The 18076-nt window shown below is 39.5% G+C and overlaps 1 protein-coding gene across 5 annotated transcripts in view; it reads left to right on the top strand.

Annotated features, from left to right (window-relative positions):
• Positions 1–18076, top strand: part of RBFOX2 (RNA binding fox-1 homolog 2) — a 260073-nt gene that overhangs the window by 132802 nt on the left and 109195 nt on the right. The window lies entirely within an intron of this gene.

Here is an 18076-nt window from a genome sequence, read left to right as displayed (position 1 = left end):
TTGCAAGTTCATTTCCTGGCCATATGAGGAATTGTCTTATTAATTTGCGATCTTGTAATTGAACCAAATGAAAGCATTTGTTGTACTAATATCAATCATATTGAAGAAAATAGACATAGGCTATCTTCCAGCCATTCTTTTGCAAGCACAGATTTTAACTTTCTTATCATTGTATCTAAACCTTCTTTAGCCTTGTTAATAGTACAAGATCTTTTGGGGTATTTTTTTAAGAGGGGTCTTTGAATCTATTAATAGTTGAGACTGCATTGAGCTGAGAAGAACATTAACAGTTTTTCTAAGGACAGAAAGAATCGTTTACTCTTTTTGAAATCTAAATAATGTGCTCTTGATTTCTCTTCCTTTTCCATCTGTGAAAATACATTCAAATTCAACCCTGTTCTTCCTAATAGCGCAACTAAAGCAAGTTTTTTGCTGAGTAGTACTCAAGCCAATCCCAAACTTGTTCTAAGATTGTCACAAGTTATATTTATGCTGTGAGTTTTAGGTTCTGTGTCAGTATTTGTACTGTTTTTGACCATTTGTTCTGCTCCTGCTCCTTTTTTAGATCTCTACCTGTGTAGATGTGAATCTTCCAAATATATGATGTCTCACTGACATGTACTGTCCCAGTTTTTATTCCCTGTATTTCTAGTTTGGGAAGCGTATACCTCAAAAAGCAGCCTCCTTTGAATGTAATTTAATTGCTTATGTCATTCATTAACCTGGAACACACCCGTCTTGTAAATTCTGATTTCAGATTCCAAATATGTCTCTAATAGGGTCTAGCTAATTATTGCTTCAGGTTCTTCTTCCTTCACTTACATAGTCTAAACACAATATTTAAAGATTTTTTTTAGAAATCCTTTGACAATACATAATTATGTTCAAAAGATGATCTTTTCATTTCTGTACCATCTGTTTCCTTCCAGTTACCTTTATATATGTATCTACCTTCAGCACTTGGCCATGTGTGAACTGTATCAAGTAAATTGTGTCATGTTCTAAGAAAAGAAAGAATACTGTTACATGTCCTTTTAGTGAAACAGGATGATCCCAATTCTCATAGCAAAATACTGCATGAGGACATTCTTTCTGTTGAACTGGATGAGACTACCATAGTTCCTTTTTGTTATTAGAAATATATTGTTTACTTACTGATTCTTGACTGTGGTCAAGCTTATATCCTAGATTAGAATGTAATCATCTGAAGAGTCGTAGTCTCAAGATTTCACTTCTATATATCAGACTTCACCATCATCATTAGAGTTTAGAGTGCTGCTATCCGTGTTTGCATTCATCTTCGGATTCATCTAATAATTGTGAAACATTTTCCTCTGTTAGTTTTTCTTTGTCATTTTGGGTGAGAAGTGAAAAACTGTATTCAATGAAAACTGAACAAACGGTAAAAAAAACAGCATCTCTAATCTTTAAAGCCTTCTTGAAAGATGATACAATACTTTGCACAATGCAGTAAGAAAACTGAAGGATGATGTGTTAGTGGTGATTTATTTCACTATTGTATCATTCTTCTAAGTGAGTATGCCATTGGTCTGTCATTTTATTACTTTGGTCATTTTTTAAAACATGGTTGGGAATAATTAATGAGTAAAGCTAATTGAAAAATCAGAATATTTCAAGATATAGGGAAAATAAGATCCCTAAAATCTCATAATGCACCTTAGATTTATAAAAGCGTTCAGGGAACCCATATGTTAATTGCAAGATAGAATGTGTTTGGGTTTTTTTTTTTTTTTTTTTTTTTTTTTTTTGTGGTACGCGGGCCTCTCACTGTTGTGGCCTCTCCCGTTGAGGAGCACAGGCTCCAGACACGCAGGCTCAGCGGCCATGGCTCATGGGCCCAGCCACTCCGCGGCATGGGGGATCTTCCCGGACTGGGGCACGAACCCATGTCCCCTGCATCAGCAGGCGAACTCTCAACCACTGCGCCACCAGGGAAGCCCTGTTATTATTTTTAAAGTAACATCTTCTTTGGGTTTTGGTGGGGGGGCAAGGATGGGAAATACCTCTGAGAAAGAATAAGTCATAAAATATAAATCCTTAAATATAGAACTGTTCAACAAAGAAAAGTTGGGCCCAGTGGACTCTGATGGTATACCGGGGGTTAAATACTGTCTGTATGCTGATGATTCTGAAATGTATACCTACAGGCCAGATCCCTCCCAGGAAGTTTACATCCAATTGTCTACTTGATATTTCCATACCTAATAGTTACCTCAAACTTAACTTGTCCAACTGGTCTCCACTTGCCTTCTTCCAGTCTCAAGCCTGTGGGAACACCGACAGTTTTCCCCTTCTCAGATGACATCTTCCTGTTGCTTGGGCCAGAAAAAAACTTGGAGTCACCCTGGACTCTTCTTTCTCCCTCACGGCAGTGTTATTAATCAACAAATCCTTTAGGCTCTGCCTTTCAAAAATCACCTAAATCCAATCCCTTTTTACTAGCTCTGCTACTGCTCTCCTCGCTCAGTACCCCATCCTTTCTCACCTGTATTATTGCAATAGTCTCCTACCTGGTCTCCCTGCTTCCACCATTGACTCCAAATAATTTATTCTGAACACAGCATCTGACTTAGACCTGTAAAAATATAAATCTGATCATGCTCAAAAATCCACCCATGTGTTTCACTCGGAGGAAAAGCCAGAGTCCCTACAAGCCTCTGGTTGAGCTGGCTCCTGGGTACTTCTTTGACTTCTGTATCCTCCTGTTCGTCCTCAGTCTTCTCCAGCCACACTGGCCTTCTTCTTGCCATTCCTGAAGCTTGCCAGGCACTTTGCAGTACTTGTTTCCTCTGCTTGTCATGCCCTTCTCCAGATACCCTCATGTGTACTGCTTCAGCTCCTTCACATTTCTGCTGAAATGTTACCTTTTCATTTAGCTCTTTTTTTAGTCATTTTATTTTAAGTTCTCCATAGCCCTTACCATCTTCTAGTATACTGTAAAAATATCTTTTTTACTACTTTCCTCACCTGCAGAGATTTTTGTCTGGTTTGTTTATTGCTGTATCCCAAGTGTCTAGAACAGTGAATGATGCTCAATAAATATTTGTCAAATGGGTGCTGAATTCCAGAGGTTTTCTACTGGTTACTTTTTCATTGACAGGGGAATACTTAGTAACTATAGGAACTTACAGTGCAGAACTCTTCTTTGTATTTGTCATCGTCATTTTCTCTCCTTTACTAGGACCGCCTGTCCCTGTGTGTGTGATGGTTCTACTGTAGAGGCAGTAGTGCTTCTTGGTGCAGGCTTTGGAACCAAACTGACGAGGTTTCAAACCTGGCTCTCTGGCATTCTGTCTTAATGACATTGGGCATATTAATGTGCTTTCTCATCTATAAAATTAGAACAACAACAACAAAAATAGTAGCTATCTCAGAAGGTTGCTTTGAGCCTGTAAAAGCTCTCAGAACAGTCCTTGGTACATAATAAATGTTCAATTTATGTTAGTTATCATGATTGTTTCCTGGCTAGACCCATCCCAGCTGTTCTGAGTCAGTGACCCTCCCGAGTGGCAGGACTGAGAACTCTCTGATTACCACCTATTTTCTTCCCCCTTTAAAAATAGTACGGGCATGTCCGGTCCTTCTTTCTCCTTTTTACCTCCGTCTTTCTCTTTTACTATTTAAACTTTAGTTATTTCCACTGTCAGCAGTCTTTTTAGATTTCTCCCTCCTCTCCTTTCAGCAAGTATTTATTAAGCACTTAAGGATTCCGTTCTAAATCTTGCTATGTTTCCTTTTCCTTGTCTCCATCTTTTTATCCCATTTACAAAATAAACAAATTACCTTCCTTATGATTGATTGACTAGAATTACATTTGTATCAGGGAAAATGGAAATGTTGTAGATGTGGAAATGAAATTTGTATTTTTTAAAGTTGCACCCCCCCCCAAAAAAATTGCACCAGTCACTAAAATGCTTGAAAGTACTCCTGCTCCTTCCTCGATGTCTCCACAGACGTCTCCACTTTCTTAGCGGATTAAATTTATCTTCTACTTCTAACCAATGTTCAAGATGAGTTGGAAAAAAACACATCATTTCTTATTTAATTACATTGGCATTATTTGTAATTTGCTGCTATTTTAACTATCTTGTCCTCTGTTTATTTTTATTTCAGATGTACGGTAGTTCAGGTCCATTACTGGTTCTGCGGACTCCTATGTTGTCTCCCCCCCACACCCCAACTCCCTGATTACATTCCTGGGCTCTTGTGGTCTGGTGTGGAAACCCAGTCAGCATTTACAAATATGTACGTGTGTGTGTCTGTGTGTATTTCTTTTAATGGGGGAATGTGATCAATTCCAAACAACTCTGAAATAAAAATGAATTTTTAGAATATGACCCATTTTGTAAATTTTAGACAGATTGTATATTGGCTGTAATATTCTTTTCAGAGCAGACAAGATGGACCCATTTAGGCATCCACTTAAAGAGGTGTTTTTTTTTTTTTTGCGGTACGCGGGCCTCTCACTGTTGTGGCCTCTCCCGTTGTGGAGCACAGGCTCCGGATGCGCAGGCTCAGCGGCCATGGCTCACAGGCCCAGCCGCTCCGCAGCATGTGGGATCTTCCCAGACCGGGGCACGAACCCGCGTCCCCTGCATCGGCAGGTGGACACTCAACCACTGCGCCACCAGGGAAGCCCTTAAAGAGGTTTTATTTTGAGACTCTAAGGGGCTTTTATTTGTAAGATATGCTGTGGTATTACCTAATTTATGTTACAAGGAGAACAGTATTCTTTTTGCTGCCTTTTCTTGGTATAATCTTTTTCTGGGCACATTTCATCAACAAATTTAAGACAATTGAAGTGCTTATTAAAAGTGTCCCCACTCTGTATCTATAAACTCTAGGTTCTTCTTATTCTTTTGTCTTTTATATATTTAGCCCATTCATTCATCCATGCTAATTGGCAGCAACTGTTTTGGGAAAGTACTATAAGGCATAATGAAAACTGCTAGATTTCTACTTTTATATTTTGGTAATTTGCATTTTTTCAGTAACTTTTATTTTCCTTTGAACCCTTAAGATTTACCTCTTTTCACCAAGAAGTAAACTAATTTAAATAATTTAATTAATTAATTAATTAAATTTTAAAAATTTATGTCCAAGTTGGGCAATAAATCCTTTTACTTTTATTTTTAGTATTTCACCAGACAAAATATATTAGGCAGACTTCTTAAAATTTGATAATGAAAAATTCTATTTTGTTTTGTCAATAAAATGTAAAATTTTAAATGTCAAGGCATAAACTCCCAGGGGATAAGAAGGGGCTAGGAGAGTAGGCAAGTTGAAAAGGGGTGTTTGGGGCTTGGCCAGATTCTTAAAAAGGCGGTCTGCCTCTTTATGGTGTTGGCTGCAAAACAGAAACACATACTTTGAGCATTTGTTATTTACAATTGGTGGTGCATAGTTTGGGGAATAGGTGAGGGATATGTTACTTTTGTAAGCACAGAATCAAGTTCTGATCACTCATTATTTGGCTGAAGGTTTATTGAGTTTCTACTATGTGTAGATATCTTGTAGTGTGCCTTTCAGAGCGTTACCTGGATTTTTGCTTAAACTAAAGCTAGCCAGTGGCCCCATTCTCATTCTTTAACAGAAAAAAAGAAAAAGAAAAGGGGGTAAGATGTGTGTATATTTTAGGTTTAATAAGTTAAAGTTAAACTTTCCTTTTGAATACCTTGCCAAAGGACTTCAGTGCTTGTGGTCTTAGTTCGCTAGGGCGGCTGTAACAAATTTCCACAGACCGGTGGCTTAAACAATAGAAATTTCTCTCACAGTTCTGGAGGCCTGGGAAGTCCCAGATCAAGGTGCCTGCAAGGTAGGTTTCCTCCTGAGGCCTCTTCTCTTGGCTTGTAGGCTGCTGCCATCTCCCCGTGTGCACACTTGACCTCCTTGTCATGCATGCGTTGGGGCGAGCAAGAGCAGGAAAGTGGATGCGAGTGTCAACCGGCTCTCTGCTGGCTCTTCTGGGTTTTTTTTGCAGTTCGCGGGCCTCTCCCTGTTGTGGCCTCTCCCGTTGCGGAGCACAGGCTCTGGACGCGCAGGCTCATCGGCCATGGCTCACGGGCCCAGCCGCTCCGCGGCATGTGGGATCTTCCCGGACCAGGGCACGAACCCGTGTCCCCTGCATCAGCAGGCGGACTCTCAACCACTGCGCCACCAGGGAAGCCCTGCTGGCTCTTCTTATAAGGACACTACTCTTATCAGATTGGGGACCTCGAGGTCCTGTCTTCTAACACAGCCACACTCGGGGCTAGGACTTCACCACGTGAATTTTGCAGGGGAGGGACCCACAAACATGAAGACCATAACACTTGTCTTTCTAATTCATCCCAAATCTGAGTATTTACTGTGCACTAACCACCTTTCTAGTCCTGGCCCTCTCCAGCTTTGTAAACTCAAAGCAATGACTCAGCCTTACTAGGCCACAGTTTATCAGTAAAACAAAGGTGTTGAACCTGTCAGTAGCCATGATTCATTCTAACTCCATGGATACTAGTTCCATTTTCATTTTCCTCTTATTTTCCTCTTTCCCTGGTACACTTAGGATTTTGTGTCAGGTTTCCTCTCTGTTTTTACTCTTCTTTTTCTCTCCTTTTGTTTCTTTGTATTTTTTATGCTCACGTTCTACCCTCTGTCTCCATCCTCCCCTTCCCTGAATTGGCCATATTTTCTAAGAACTTATAAGTTTACTATATTTAGTAACTCTTCAAGGATTTAGCAAGTAGATGGAATGTCATATTTCTTTCTGTTAAACGTATTGCAAACCTCTCAACTAGATTGACTCTAAATTAAGTTGCTTTTTAGTCACTTCAGAACATATTTGGGTGGTTTTCCTATATGTGTTTCCTCACATCATTTTTCTTAAAATTTAGCCCGAGGGAGGCTAGGGATATTGTTTTTCATGTATGCTTTTAGTAAAGCATCTACTTCATTGTGGGGGATCAGTTAGTACGAATTGACCCTGATGACAGTGATGGACTTTTCACTCTTGAGGGAAGGAAAGACCTGTGCTATCCCTTCCAATCTCTCCCTTTTGATCTGTGACAAAAGGAAGTAGTTGTTCTACAGTTTCATGGCTTTTCTCCTTTTGTGAGTATTAGCAACAAACTATGAAGTCAGCTTCACAGGATTTAAAAATTGTGGGTAACGTGGGTGCAAGACTGCATTGCTGCTGACATTCCCATGACTGATGGAGGAAGTTTGCCAGAAACATTGTCACCTGGACTATTATAAGAACTAGATCATGAGTGGAGAGAGGTCTTACCCTAGTTGTAATATAAATCTTAGTCTGATGGGCAGTCTGAAGAAACAAATCATTCCGAAACAAATTCTGCACATTTTAAAGCTGTTTCTTCTAGAATTAAAAAAATCTGTTAACTACAACACGGTAGTAGGTATTGTGATAATAATGGTGATTATAATTATAAGGATACAGATCAGCAGCTGCTGATTTTTGAGTGCCTCCCTCCTACTTGACAGGCTTTCTACTAAACATTTTACAGTCATTAACACATTGAATCCTAACAGCAACTCTGTGTTAAGTGGTCACAGACGGGCCACTCTGGTTTTTCCTGTGAACTCTTTAAAGTCGGAGGTGAATTCTCTGTGTCCCCAGCACTTAGCTCAGGGCTGAATGTGTATCAGATACGCGTTGGTAGATGTTGAACTGACTTGGACTCTGGCATACCATCTTGCTTAGAATTGTCGGTCTTTGCCTGCCCTTGCCCTGCCCAGCCATGGCCACAGAAAGCTTGCAAGTTCAGGTCTCTAAGTTAGAGAGTTTAGTCTGACCTTATATTAAGGAGCTGCTTTCCCACTACTCAGCCACAGGCTTTAAATAATCTGATGCCTCATTGCCCATGTGCCAGGGGTTAAACATGACCCTTATCAGATTGGCTCGTCTCCTCGCCTGGTCTTTTTGTTCTGGTACATGGTGATGCTCTAATTTTTCTTGGGGCCTGAGCCCAACACTGAACCCCAGTTCAGTGTACAAAGGACTCCCCTAACCAGTGCCTTTTTAAACTTATTGGATCCTGATTCCCTTTTTCTTGCTTTGAGTTTGATGGTATTCCTTCTCATGTGACTAGGAAAAGTGAGATTTGGCCTGTCCTCTCTCACTGCACCCCTTGAATGAGAACAGCTCTGATTAGGCTAGTTTGATAAACCGGAAGCCTTAATCAATTGGATCTTGACCTCTTTCTGTAGGATATCAGTCTTTTCCCCATTTTTACTGCTTTATTTCTATTAAATAATTCCTTGCCCCCAGGACTCAGCATTTCCCTGCATTTCCATTGTTGCCTACTGATGTTACCCTCACTCTGAAGCCCTCTTAACTGTTGTTCAGAACTCCTTTCCTTCTGCCCTGGGCCTTCACAGCTTCCAACTGTTTTGTCTTCCTTTCTCTTACCTTCACATCTCTTTTGTCCCCCTCTCCTCCACCCATACAACACACATTACTTAGGGAAACCCAGTTATATTTCAGAGCGTGGGTCTTGAAATGTGTTTATGCATCGCCAAAGTTCAGTTTCCCTTCATCTTATCTCCGCAGGCAATTAACACAAATGAAAATAGTGACCTTTTAGAATAGCTTTCAAGGGACGGAGCAACATACCAACTCCCCCAAGATGCTGCTGAGTGGGAGCCAAGTGGCGTGAAAAAGTAAGAGCACCAAGAGTAAACCTTTTAAGTGCACAGTTTCAAACTCTGGGACTAAATGGAAGCAAGAGAAGCAAGTGGAGAGGCGAAGTAGTGCCGACTGTAATGTGGAATAAGATCTGTTTAAAAGATAATAAAGGCAAAATCCAGAATACATGGAGAGCCCCAGTGAGTTGTTTTCTTGTTCATATTCTCTATAGCCATGTCCCTCGTTGCATTGGTAGCTAGACTAAGTCATGTTTCTTTACACATCTCTGAATAAAAGGTCAAAAGAGTATAGTTCATTAAACCCTTGTTGCCTCCAGACAAATCCTGAAAGTTCAAATAACTGGAAGTCAGTACCTAAAAACATAACATACCCTACTATTTGGGGAGGAAATTGAGACCTGCTTTTATCAGCCATTTATCCAGAAAAGTGTATGTTCTGTATAAATCCAGCCAAGTCTCCTGCACTGTCTGCATATTCTCTGTAATGCACTGGATGTTCATAATGTGATCCAGATATTTTCAGTACAGTTCTGTGTTATTTCATTGATTCCCACATATGACAGTTCTCAGCCAGAAACTCCTGTTGTTTTTTGTTCAACTTTACTGTTTCTCTTAAGACACAGAAGTTGTTGAAAAGCCCTCTTCTGTTATCCTTTTGCATAGAGGTTACTATTTTGAACCTTTTGAAGGGACCTTGCCACAAAAGTCCATATTTACATTCTGTATGTTTAGAGCCATGATATCAGGCAGAAATTAGAAGGAAGTATAAAGCAGAATCTCAGGGCTGGGGTGAAAGAGACTATACAGTTCAAAAAAGAACATTTAAATCTCTAAGTTGTAAAGAACATTTCATGAAAGTAAGGCTGTATGCACTCTTCTGGGCTGATGGAGGAGGATTCAGAAGATAACGGTGAATAAATATTGTAGTACAGGGGTTTTTAAAGTGAGTAAGAAACACTTGTGTAGAATCTCTTAATTTTCCCAGAGTGACTAAAAGAATTTCCACTTTGGTAAGTCTGCAGTACAGTGTGTCATTATAGCTGGTTCACACCAAAAGATGTGGGATGGGGCTTCCCTGGTGGCGCAGTGGTTGAGAGTCCGCCTGCCGATGCAGGGGACACGGGTTCATGCCCCGGTCCGGGAAGATCCCACATGCCGCGGAGCGGCTGGGCCCGTGAGCCATGGCCGCTGAGCCTGCGCGTCCGGAGCCTGTGCTCTGCAACGGCAGAGGCCACAACAGTGAGAGGTCCGCGTGCCGCAAAAAAAAAAAAAAAAAAGATGTGGGATGGCTTGAGGAGAATTCAGGCATGACCAAAAAGGGGCAATAGATTCTTGACCCCAAATTTTCCCTTGAGGATTTGAAGCCAGATTGGCTTAAACAACTGTTTAATAGAAAACAAAACACACACACCACACAGACACACACACAAAGATTGGCTTAAACAACTGTTTAATAGAAAACAAACACACACACACACACCCCCCCAAAGATTGGCTTAAACAACTGTTTAATAGAAAACAAAACACACACACACACCCAAAGATCTCTCTTACTGCTTTAGCCCCTTAGTAAGACAGTTGGAATGTTGGAGCTGGAATGTTTCTTGTCAGTTGGTCCCTGACTTGAAAGAATTACAGTGGGGCTAGTATTTGGGTCTCTGGCCTAGCCCTTAGAAGAGAAGGAGTTTGGGGTTTTTGTAAAGGAGTTGAGGGTTAGAAATGAAAGTAAAGGCCGTTTAATCAAAGGGAAACATCAGAGACGTAGGATTAGGAAGTGAGCTTGGGGAAAATACCTAAATTAGAAATATGAGTTGTTCACCAAGGAAAAATAGGAGTGTTTGAATGGAACAGCTTTTTAAAGAAGGAATTATCACAAAACCATGTTAATTTTTCTGGCCTTCTGGTTCTTAATCTTTATTTTTCGTTTTGAACTTCTGAGAATCAAATGAAAGCTCTGGACCAGGTCCCCAGAACAATGTACATTTCTATAACATTTTGCACACAGTTTTTAGAGGATCATGGGCCCTGTGAAGCCCAACCATATTAAGAATATATTAAGTCTTCTGTCAGCTGCTACAGCCCAGACTTAGCCAAAATATAGTGAACTTGGTGCCACAGGAAGTGTTTGGAGGCTGTAAGATGATTAACGTTGCTGGCACGTGGATGAAGAATGGATTAAATTCAACGTAAAAATGTACGTGTGCCTTAGACCTATACTCTTGTGCCAGACAATAATAGAATCTGGATTTTAAAGAATTTAATTTCTTTTCATGTCTATTTAGTACGTTTTTTTAAAAAAATGAAGGTAATTGATTACAGCTGAAATATGAGGTATATATATTATTTAATGTGCTGGACATAAGAGCCTGGAAAATTAGCTGCAGTCAGGCTTTGTCATTCACTGTGACACTGAATAAGGCATTTATCCTGTTGTATAAAAGAATACATCTTAAAGAGATACCGAAAAGCAACATGTGCAGGATTGCTCCAAGGCACGTAACTTCCACATTAAAACTGCAGGTATCCTAGAACTACAAGCCAGGGAATCAAGATGACAGAGGCTAATGTGAAATTGAATATTTCTGTATATGGCAGCTTATAGTCAAGGTGGCGAGAGCAGGCTGGATCAAGGTGATAGATTTAGAGTGAGGTCCTATATGTGTAAGAAAACAGAGCCATAGTGGGCTTACTCACTGGGGCTGAATAAGAACTGAAAAGTCAGGTGATATAGAAGATCCATGTGCCGAAGTCTAGAATACAAGGATGCTAGCTGAGGCAGATGAATTTTCATGCTGAAGCAAATGGCCCAGGCAGTATTTTAGAGATTGAACTCTTGAGTAAGGTACCTGAGCGCTAGGGATTCAAGGCCTCTTTAGTAAATAGGTTTTGGACATAATTTATTTCTTTATTTACTTTTTTTAAATTCAGCAAATACGTTGTGCACACCTGCTGTGGGCCAAGCACTCTGCCGGTGCTGGGAAGATGCAGCAGCCTTGATTTGGATGCTCAGTCAGTCAAAACATTGCCTCATCAAAGAGCTACTTTTGTATGTTTTTGGTGAAAGTAGGAATGAGTTCCTATACTCATTAGTCTAAAGCTTGGCAGAGTGTGGAGTGAGACAGTCTGGCTGGAATGAAAGGAAGGAAACAGCAAATAAAACAGTTATTCCTTCCTGCCCTCACAAATATTTTAGAACTTAGGGATCGATTTTCCTAGATTCTTTTGATTTGGGTGGTAAATAATATCATACTTCTGGATATTATTTTTGGGGAGTCCTATGGATGCTATCTTAGTTTTTTGTGTTGTTTTTTTTTAAATAAATTTATTTATTTATTTATTTATTTTGGCTGCGTTGCGCCTTCATCGCTGGGCGTGGTCTTTCTAGTTGCGGCCAGCCGGCGCTACTCTTCGTTGCAGTGCGCGAGCTTCTCATCGCGGTGGCTTCTCTTGTTGCAGAGCACGGGCTCTAGGCACGCAGGTTTCAGTAGTTGTGGCACGCGGGCTCAGTAGCTGTGGCTCGTGGGCCCTAGAGCGCAGGCTCAGTAGTTATGGCGCATGGGCTTAGTTGCTCCGCGACACGTGGGATCTTCCCGGACCAGGGCTTGAACCCGTGTTCCCTCCACTGGCAGGCAGATTCTTAACCACTGCACCACCATGTTCTCGCTATCTTAGTTTTAAAAGGTGATTTCAAAGTATCTGTGATAGATCCTTTCCCGTTGTTGTCTTAAGTGGGAAGTAATGAGTACTGTAGTATGAACCCAGACTTTCTAGAAAGATTCTACATATTGGTCCTTAATTGATTTGAACCAGATCTTCTGTCTTAATCCTTCCTTCTTCCTCCTTCCCTTCATTTTTTTTTTAATACATGCAGTCAGTGGAAGTATTTTATTTTATTTATTTATTTTTCTAAATTGGTTTTCTTTTTTTTTAAATTTCATTTCATTTATTTTTTTATACAGCAGGTTACCCTTCAGTTTTAATAGTTTGTATAAGTAATATAAAAAAGTTTTTTAAAAAATGGTGTGATATATACAGTGTTGGATATTACATTAGTAAAATAATCATATCTAAAAGTATGTTTTTTATTTGATATTTGTATTTTGTTTTGGCTAAGGTGACTGAAGGGAACTTACTCGAGGTAATAAAGAACAAAAAATTTTAACTTGGAAACTGATGATCAAATGGAAGGTGTGAATCCTTATTCCTTTTCTTCACAAAATAATTTTCAAAGAGTGGTAATGCAAAAAAAGCTAATCATATTAACCGAGGAAAGATCTAAGTTTTTTGTTTTTTAATTGTTTTAATTGGGGTATAGTTGATTTACAGTGTTGTTAGTTTCAGGTGTACAGCACAGTGATTCAGCCATATGTGTGTGTGTGTGTGTGTGTGTGTGTGTGTGTGTGTGTGTATGTAGTCTTTTTCAGCTTCTTTTCCCTTATAGGTTATTACAAATATTGAGTACAGTTCCCTATGCTATATTACATCTTAAGTTCTAATAGTGCTTACCAAAGCAAAAAACTTTAGTTAATACATTTAAGAAACATGAGTGATAAATAGAAGGCTGTTACAAGGCAGTGTCTGCATACTGCTTTTGTCCTCTGATGTGGGCAACTATGTGTCTAGTGAACACAAAGAATACATTGTAAAGTCCATAATGTTTTGGTAGCTCCATAGGAAGAAGCATATGATATAATAATTATAAACATTAGGCATAATCATTTTGTGGTGTTCTGGGTGACATCAAAATATAAAACTGCTGGCTGATGTATTCAGATTATTCTTGATTTCAGGGTTAAGTAGTTTTATTTTTTAATTAAACTTTTTATTTTGAGATAATTGTAGATTCACTGCATATTTTGATGGGATTTTGACACAGGTAAACACCCATGACACACTCAAGGTAATGAATATATCCATAACACTCCCCGAAGTTTTTTTCCTTATCATTTTGCCACATTTGCTTTACTGTTCTTTCCTCTACTATATTTTTATGAACATTTTGAGAATAAATTTTTTAATTATGTATTTGTATGTATGTGTGGATATGTGTATACATGCATATATATCATGTTCCTTTAGTCCCAAATACTTCCATACTTACTTTCTAAAAACAAGGGCAGTCTCTTATAGAACCAGAGTACATTATCAAAACCAGGACTTTTAATACGGATATTATCATCTCATCTGCAGCCCACATTCCAATTTGCCAGTTGTCCCAATAATGTCCTTTATCGCAACAGATACATTTTTTCCATTAAAATTTTAGTGTTCAGATAATTGTAGATTTGCATGGAGCTGTAAAAAGTAGTACAGAGAGAGCCCAGGTACCCCCTTTGCCCGGTTTTCCCCAGTGGTGATGTCTTACAAAACTCTAGTACAGCATCGCAACCAGCAAGTTGACAGTGATGTTCTCAAGATTCAGAACGTTTCCATCACCACAAGGATTCTTTCTAGTTGTTTATTTATGGCCACAGGCACCTCCCACCTGCTCCTACTTCTCCTTAACTCTTGGCAACCATTCATCTGTTTTCCGTTTCTGTAATTTTGTCATTTTAAGAATGTTATATAAATGCAATCATATGGCATATGACTTTTGGGGATTGCATTTTAAAACTAAGCATAATTCTCTGGAGATTCATCCTGGTTGTTGCATGTAACAATCATCCGTTCCTTTTTATTGCTTAGTAGTATTCTGTGGTTTGGATATATCACAGTTTGTTTAAAAATTCACACATTGAAAGATATTTGAGTTGTTTCCGGTTTTTGCCCATTATGAATAAAGTTGCTGTAAACATTTGTGTATAGATTTTTTTTTTTTTTTTTTTTTTTTTTTTGCGGTACGCGGGCCTCTCACCGCCGCGGCCTCTCCCGTTGCGGAGCAACAGGCTCCGGATGCGCAGGCCCAGCGGCCACGGCCCACGGGCCCAGCCGCTCCGCGGCACGCGGGATCCTCCCGGACCAGGGCACGAATCCATGTCCCCCGCATCGGCAGGCGGACCCTCAACCACTGCGCCACCAGGGAAGCCCTTGTGTATAGATTTTTATGTGAACCTTTCTCTGGACTAAATGCCCGTGAGTGCAATTGCTAGATCCTATGGTAATTGCATCTTTACTTTCTTAGGAAACAGTTAAACTGTTTTTGCATAGTGGCTGTACCGTTTTACATTCCCACCAGCAATGTATGAGTTACTCAGTTTTTCTACATCCTCACCAGTATTTAATGTTGTCACTTTCTTTTAAAGCTATTCTGATAGATACGTAGCGGCATCTCATTATAGTTTTAATTTGCATTTCCCTAATGTCTAGTGATTAACATCTTTCCATGTGCTCGTTTACTATTTGTATATCCTCCTTCGTGGTATCAGTGTCTTTTGCCTACATTCTCATTGGATTGTTTATTTCTTTACTGTTGAGTTTTGAGGGTTCTTTCTGTATTCTAGATGCTAGTCCTTTGTCGTGTTTGCAAATATTTTCTCCCACCCTATGGCTTGTCTTTTCCTTATCTTTTCCTTTGTTTCTTTTACAGAAGAATTTATCAATTTTTCCTTTTATGAGTCATGTTTCTGGTGTCAAGTCTAAGAACTCTTTGCTTAGCCCTAGGTCCTGAAGATTTTCCTCTATGTTTTTTGTTTTCAAGTTTTACAGTTTTGTGGAGATGTGTATATGGGCTCCCTGCCTCTCCTTCTCTAATATTACTTGGGCAGGGATGTTGGGATGCCTGGTTATGGCCTGGTGAGGGTGGAAGTCTCTGCTCCCCACTTGGCCTTTGCTGCCGTGGGTGGGAGTGAGGTGCGGGTATGGCTGGACTAGAGCAGTCTAAAGTTTTCTGTCTTGCTAGGGTGGCCCTTTCCATGTTCTTTGGTTGTAGAGAGCACGCTTTTGTTCAGGCCTTTGTCTGAACCCATTGGCATTTCCGGGTTCTTTAGCTCCAAGTTTGAGCTATAGAAGGCATAAAGGAAACCCAGGGAACTCACCACTGTGTTCTGAGGTCCCAATCCAGTTTGCTTTCTTCTCTCCACCTTTAAGAGTCTTCTTATGTTTATTTAATATATAAAATGTCTAGGGTCTTAAATTGTACTTAGTGGGAGGAATAGGGATGAGGTATGTACTCCTTCCAGGAAGCAGAAGTCGCTAGTTTTGTTTTATGTTAATTGATAGTATTTCTGTCAAAGAGAAACATGTGTATAAATATAAATGTTCCAAGAGAAATAAATGGTACATGTACTATCTTCCAAACTTTCTGTGTTACTTTTATTATTATTATTTTTTTGGAATTAAAATTCTACAAGTCATAGGGCTCCATAGATTTTCAGGAAATAAATATTTATCTAATTATGCTACTTGAATAGAACCTTCATGGTATCTTTTCTGGTATATAACCCCCCCCAAATTTTTTTTATTTTTGCCTTTGATTTATGGCAAGTTTTAAAAACTTACCCCTGAACTAGACTTTTGAGAAAATTTTCTCAACATATACTGTTTTTCTGGCCATTATTAAAATGTAATTATCAGTTTGTAACATATTTGGTTCCAGCTGGGTCTCTGTCTCTTGTAATTTATCCCCAGCACATGTCTATCTTAGACACGCTGGCTGCAGTTTGATAGCCATTATGTGGCATGTTGCTGCTTATTGTGTCAGCAGTTTTAATTTGTTTCCCTGAATTTGCAATTATTCATATCATGGTCACCTTTTTAAAGTTAAAGAACTACACATTTACAAAGTTATTACAGTTCCACAGTCCTTTATCTGAAACCCTTGGAGTCAGATATCTATTTTAATTTGGAATCTTAGATTTTAGAAAGGAAAAGCAGTACATATACTCTCTGTTAGGGTAACACCCCTAGTTGGGCATGGACAACACCTAGTAATCACACTCATTCATATATTTACAGCTAAATGTTTTTTAATATTCACACCAGTTATGGTGTTTGGGTCCCATTTTATCACCAAATGAGTCCCTCTTCCACCACCACAAAGTTAGGTGGCTGGGGCGGGGGGAGGAAGAAGAAAGAAGGAAATAGTTTTCCAAGCTTTTTGGACTTCGGATTTATACATAAGGGATCTTGGCCCTGTGGAGACAGGACCTCAGCAAGACAAGTTAGAGTAAAGGCCGCTATCTTTAGGCCTGAATTCCCCACTGTTTAACTGCTAAGGTGGTGCTCTAGGCCTGGATTTGCTAACTGTGATTGTTTCCAATATGAAAACAAAAGCAGCTCTTGGTTTAATCCTGTTATATGGTGTTGATCTTAAAAATCATTGGATTCATGTTAGGATTTTGAGTTTAATCCTGTAAAGATCAGACTAACTTTCATCTTATTTATCCTAAATCCCTCTTTAATCTTGTTAATTATGCCAGGCCATTTTCCCCAAGGGCTAGGGTAAAATATCTATATTTGTATATATTCATATTGTTGTTTTTCCAGAGATCTCTCTCTACCAGCCCCCTCTCTCTCAAAAAGAAGATCACTTTTCTCACACAGAGCTAGAGAGCCAGGCATTCTTCCCCGGAGTAACATTAGTATTGCAAGGATGACATTAGTTCTGTATTCGTACACCTAAGATTAAAGTGGGTCTTGGCAAGGTCTCCTGAGAGGGAATCTAGTCTTCATCTCGGATTTCCTGAGGAGGCATATGGCACTCTTCCAAAAGGGGATATAATTTGAGTTTAGAGGCTCTTAGGATATATTAGTTGGATTGATTGTAATTGAGACACCACTCCCCTGTAGTAGGATAGGAAATCAATTCTTAAGTTTTGACCTTCACATTGAAGTTGCACTGTGTGCCATAGGAAAAGAAAGTACATGTTTGGTCTTGGATCTCCTTGCTTCCACTTTGCAGAATGTAACTGCTTTAGACCTTGTGCTCTCTGTTTCTTTCTTTTTTTTTTTTTTGAAGGATAATTGTCAATGACCGTCCTCTACAAGGCAATCAAAATAATAGCTCCCAGCTAACCATAAATTTTTTTTTCTTATCTCTACTTTTAGGGGTGGGAAGTTTTGTAACTGGATCAAAAGTGTTACTGATTGATTCAGGAACTAGTAACCTACTGTATACCAAATGATCCTTCTTGAGGCCCCACGTGGTTACTGTTCTCCCTCTAATTGTTGGGCGACTGTTGCTGTTGTTGGCTGCCAAACAGCTGGAGTACCTAGTGCCGTGCCTTACACTCGTAGCACGCGGCGCCTTTATGACATGGGCACAAGCCTGGTAGACTCTGTTAGTCTTCCTCTGCTTATCTCACTTATGACAATTCTACAAGGATTCCTAGATATAAAAGGTATAACAAACCATTGCATTATGAATTAAAACTGACTTTAGGGCTATTGGTATATTCAGCTATACTTTACTTTTCAGTGAAATGGGTACAGAGTCTTTTTAACGCATGTATGTTTATGAATGTTTACTTTGCTA

This window comes from Leucopleurus acutus (assembly GCF_964270905.1).
Source record: "Leucopleurus acutus genome assembly, chromosome: 11".
In the NCBI taxonomy this organism is placed as follows: domain Eukaryota; kingdom Metazoa; phylum Chordata; class Mammalia; order Artiodactyla; family Delphinidae; genus Leucopleurus; species Leucopleurus acutus.
The sequence above is the reverse complement of the archived record's forward strand: the minus strand, read 5'-3'. Positions and strand labels throughout refer to the sequence as shown.